We start from the raw sequence: 6000 nt of genomic DNA on the forward strand, positions 1-6000 counted from the left end.
ATATTTATTTAATCATATTCAACATTGAAAAATCTAAAATTTTACATCATTAATATATTATTATTGTTATCCAATTATTATCATTATCTAATTTTAAGGTCATGGTCAAGCCAGACACCAAATTGGTATATGAGACCCCCTTGTTTGTGGGACAAGTGACCCACCTCTGCACAACTATTTAACTGATAAGTCTACGAAAGCATACACACTCTACCCCTCTATATATAATAGTACAATATAATAAAAAAATTAATATAAATTATTATGATTATAGCACACGTGTTAATTTTATATATTTTTTTCAAATTTATATTTTATATTTATTTTCTATACCTAACAATTAAAAAATAAACCCTATAAAAATTGTTTAATCACTAATTTTAACCAATCAAAAAATAAAAATTTTAATTTAAAAATTTTAAACATAATTTCAAATTTTTGAACATTCATTTTAATATGATATTTTTTTATAAACTATATAATTTTTTATAGATTTTTTTACAAAACAAAAAGTCAAAATACTTTCACCAAAAACCAATTACAATATAAACACGTCTCTGGACGGGTATAATAAAGTCATGTCCTAGTGATATTCTCACTTAATTTGCAATACAAAATCATAACACATTTATAACAATTAATTAATGCAATATTGTGAGTAATGGTAAGGTCGATCAAACCATTAAAAATGAATTGACTTTCAAGTTTTAAACACATAGAGAGAGGAGTGGTGAAAATGTTGCAACTTTATTGATGTTATTATCCTTATGACCACTTAACATGAGAGTACATTCACTTTTTGTTTAATAATATGCATTCTCTCCTTTAAATTTTGAAATCTGAAATCTTTAACTAATAAATTAAATGTTATTTATATTTGCTACTTGTAATTGAAACTTTTTGGAAAACAAATAAGATATATTTTGGTAACAATTTCTATTTGACAAGGTTTTCGGTCTTATGGGCTTCTATAGAAGACCCTAGAAAGATCAGAAAAGTTTTTATGCATGAGGTATATGTATAGCCATGAATAATAAGGGAGAATTTTTGATATTGTTTCAAAGCCTTTGCATACTAATTGTAAGAAATGTTGGGGAGATTACAGTGACAAGAATTCTTTCTCATCATAGATGCATTAAGAAGCGGTAGACAGATTTCTTCACTAGTGACTGCTATAATCAATGATCACACTGAAAACCTTTCTCAGAAGCATAAATCCACTTCGTCCAAGTTCTGAAAATTAACACTTTAAATATTGATCAAATTTCAAATAAAAGCTCCTCATTGGAAGAAGGGAATCTTCTCACATAAGAAGTGGAGCAAGTGAGATTCATCACCCAAACCATGATTCCTCTCTCACAAGTTAACAACATTAAGGCTAGATTTATCTTCATCAAAAATAAAATGCAAAGGGAATCCCCCCTTCCCTCCCTCATTAAGTCAAACGAATTTCAGTGGGTGGGAGTATTAACTCCCCTCCAAGCTATCCTAGAAGATTCAATGACCGCATCCTTGATGGTTGGTGACAAAGGCTCAATGTATCTCCCCTTAATGATTGTCCTAATCACTCTCTAGTGACATTCCCCTCGCTCATATTGCTCCTGCTTGCTAGCTTAATATATTCATGTCTTTCTTAAAGAGATATTGATTTAACTTTGGTTTCACCATATTAGCATTGCCATGATAATGTGATGTTGAATTTCACAACTCTTCATTGATTTAAAATATGCCTTTAATCTTATATAAACTAGTAATCTATTTGACAACCATAACAATTATATTTTAGCATATAATACCTGTGACCCTCAAGTGAAAAATTTATACTCCTTGCTCATCTTATGTTTGCACAACCGAGGTCGGAAAATTCAAGAAGGGGTGTTGCTCAAGTTAATAGAAAGCTCTAAATGATAGTCCATTAGTTTGCATTATAACATTGTTGTTCAAGTGATTGTGCTTCTTAAATCACATTGACTTCCTTCAATCTTGAATGCTTCATACATGTATTTGTAACATTGCTCTTGGAAACTACATACATATAAAGTGTAAATGCATGCATGCATGTGTAAATATTGTATCACATTTACATAATTTCAACTAGTTAAAAATGGCCTCTTTTGTCTTGTTTGAGGAAAGTTATTTCAATCTTGTTACGTTTAGAGTCATAGGAAGATAGTTTTATTGGTGGAAGTGGTAAAGTGTTATAGCCTCCATTCGAGTTTGATTCCTCAAAAAATTGGTTGGTGGCTCCTGCAAGTGATTGTTGATTAGAATAGTCATTATAGCTATTAAGTCAAACTATGTAGTACAAAAAAAATAGAACACATGGAAACATCAACTTTTTTTCAATACAACTAATAATCATACTTTTTCAAAAAACATTTTTTTTTTTAATTTCTTTTTATTATTTTCAAAATGATCAAATTATTGTTTTATTTCACTTATTAATATTATCAATTAAAAAATTATTTTTTTATATTATTAGCATTTTTATAGTATTAACATTGACATCAAAGCAACAACATGTAATTATAATGATAATTACAATGATACAAAATCAAACTATGTTTCATGTTGTAATTAAAATGATACAAAACCAAACGTGTTTTAAAGAAATTGGAAAAGTTCCACTAAGATCACAATGTCAAATTTAAAACCCTGATATTATGATAAGCCTTGAGTGATTAATGCATGATCTTATGACAAATCTTGAGTGATTAACTAAATCACAAGTTAATAATCATTGAAACTTCATAAGAGGAGTTGAAAATAGGGAATGTTTAAAGTATAGAGACAACGATACCGTGAGAGAAGGTTTCAACACTCTAACAATGATATCAATTTGCGGGGAGACCAATTAAGGGGCCCCTTAAATTTTTTTTAATTAAATTGTCAAACAAGAGCTAGAAAGTGAAGTTCTTAAAGATAAGATGATAGGTTTTAGATAAAATACAACTTAAATTGGTAGAATTTTAATGGGAAATTTCCTTCAAGGAGTTTGTGATTTACAAGGTCGACACAAAATCTTTAACAAAGAAATCCCAAAATCCCAACTTTTATAGTGAAGGATCCCAAATTTTGATAGTAAAGGGAAGGTTTATGTAAAGGCTTGGACTTGTTGAATTAAGAAGCTATGACTAACTTTATAATGACACTCTTTAAAGGGTTTATTCATGGGAATACAATCTATAAAGTGAAGTTATTAAAGATAAAATGACGAGGTTTTAGATAATCAATAACTTAAATTAGTATATTTTTAATGAGAGGTTTCCTTTAAGGAGTTTGTGATTTATAAGGAGGTATAAAGCTAAAAGGTGTTGAGATACCTAGAACACAAATTTTTTAACAAACTAATACCAACATTTTATAGTAAAGGGATCCCAAATTTTGATAGTAAAGGGTAAGTTAAAGGCTTGGACTTAATTGAATGAAGAAGATATCACTAAATTTACAATGACATTTCTTCAAGGGTTTACTCAAGAATTAGGGAATACAATCTATTTATTGTAAGGTGTGTTATTGTTTTTAATAATTTTAATATATATATATATATAATAATTTTGTTAAAAAATATTTAAAAAGTTTAGTATGTCAATTTGGTCTAGTTTGGGTGGTTGAGAGGAGTCTTATCCTCCCCACTCAAGTTCCATTCTTTGACACATTGAGCTCTTTAGTATATTTTTGTAACAACTTTGAGCCTTTTTGTTCACCTAGAAGAGAGAAAATTGAACTTAAAAAATTCAACACAATTCGTTCTATCTCTAAATGCGTCACCTTTATTGTGCAAATGAACTTATATCTATCAGTTATCTTATATGTAAATTCATGTGTTTTGTGTTAATGTTTGTTTTTTAATTATTTGATACTTTGGACACAGTCATTTATGGGAATTTGGGTTATAACTTAGAGTTTTGGTCACCCTTTTGTATAAAAGGGTGATTCCTCCTCTCTTTTGTATCATCATTTTATTATTAGCAAATGAAACCATGTTACTTATTTGAATCTTATTTTTGAAGACGTTTTTCTTCATCATTTAGGAATTTCAAATGCAGTCTAAATTATTTTAATCCTTTATCATAATTTATCTTTGTATTTTCCATTATCAATATTTAGTATAGTGGCAATGCCCATTTTGATCACATGGACATTACAAGTTTTTTGCAAAGATAAAAGCAATATATTTCATTGCAAAAACAAAGGTACATCAGGACAACAAGCCTAAAGATGGTTGTAAAAAAATTCTAGAACATATAGTAGCATCATCTCTGATTCTTGAACATTTGCAGAGAGAAGAATAAGGGAAATACATTGATATCAAAACATCAAAGTCGCCAACAGAGAGAGGAAACAACTAGAAAGAGCCATAGAAATACCAAAGTAGATGTCGAACCTCATGCCCATAATTCTGATACCAACACCAAAATGACGACTAACAAAAGAGGAAACAACCTTCACTAACGGAGAAGCCCATAGAACTGGTAGAAGATTGAGCCATAGAGAAAAATGAAACAACCCATAAAATCCATAGAACTCCCATAGCAAAGAACTATCATAGCAAACTCCAACCTTTGTGCCAAAAGGTATGGTACCAAACACCAAGGAGACGACCAACACAAGAGGAAAACAAGGGTTGGCACCCACAAGCATCATCAAAGAGCAATAGTCATTTAACAATAGGAAGAGAGAAACCTTCACAAAGTATTGCTCGTAACCACCAAGACTCCACGTGTCACCATAGGAGAACCACAAAAAAGTTCATCAGTGTCATGTCACAACAGAAGACAAAACTAGAAACACATATATGAAACTTAGTCCAACATGGGAAGCATGCAATCTAGAGAACTAGCAAACGATGTATCAGTTGGGTCTCCAAGAGGATCAATTAGATCCCCCAAGGCCAAATTTGACACCACATTGTTATCCACATGACTCAGACGAGCATCTAGATCATTAAATTGGAATTTGATGTTTCATAGAATTCTCTAATGTCCTTCAGTCCAGAAAAGATATTGTAATTGTGAACTTGCTTGTCCTTAAAAAACAAGCATAACAAAGAATTCATTTGTTAATGCATAGACAATGAATGTAAGAAATTTATTTTCTTTTGTGAGATCTTCCCAAGTATGGAACCCATTTCAGATCATCACCTCCAACCTCTGAATCATAGAAATATAAATGCTCCCTAGACTCCTTAGATTCCAAGAATAATATTTCCCTGCGTACCTCCAAATGTGCAAAATCAAAATATGAAGCAACCAAATCACATGCAAATGTGTCACCCTGTTTGACGCCAACATAACCAACTCCACCCCCCTACGACTCACCATAGGCTGACGGGGAGGCATGGCTTCTGATACCAAAGAGAAAGATTGACAACCAACTAACGAACCACGATCGAAAAAAGAAACAAATGGACGAACCATCACCCCATTCAAACCTAACCGAAACACGATAAGGTTGCCCCCAATATCAATAGCAAAGGACCCAATTCAATGGTCGAGTGCAACTCACCACACAGGAGAGGTGTACACTTCAGAAGAACACACTACCAACAGAAAACCACTAGACAATTTGGACAACCACAAAACCTAATTGTCCAGATCCAAGTCGATAGACCCCAGACTTGGTAGAATTGAAGTGGAAACAGGAGGTTCACAAAAGGGTAAACAACACCCTAATTCACCAAATCCAAATGCAACAAAGGAGTATACAAGAGATAACTACTCAGAACCCAACTTATAAGACAAAGTTTTACCAAAACAAGCAGGGAAGTCTAGAATTCAAATCCACAGTGAAAAATTGCAAGGATACCAACAACCATAAACCAACACTAGGCAGGGGTACGAAATACTTGAGAATTCAGAATATGAAAGAGGCGAATTGGAAAAATTAGCCACCAACTCAAAAATAGGCCATTGCGATGTGGTATGCAAGAACAAGATGAAATACGTTGACATGCTCGTCGAACCACCCTAAAGAGAAACTGAAAAAGGGGAACCCAAT

The sequence above is a fragment of the Pinus tabuliformis genome, chromosome J (genome assembly GCF_031772625.1).
Source record: "Pinus tabuliformis cultivar Carrire ecotype Pingquan chromosome J, CPIR1, whole genome shotgun sequence".
In the NCBI taxonomy this organism is placed as follows: Eukaryota; Viridiplantae; Streptophyta; class Pinopsida; order Pinales; family Pinaceae; genus Pinus; species Pinus tabuliformis.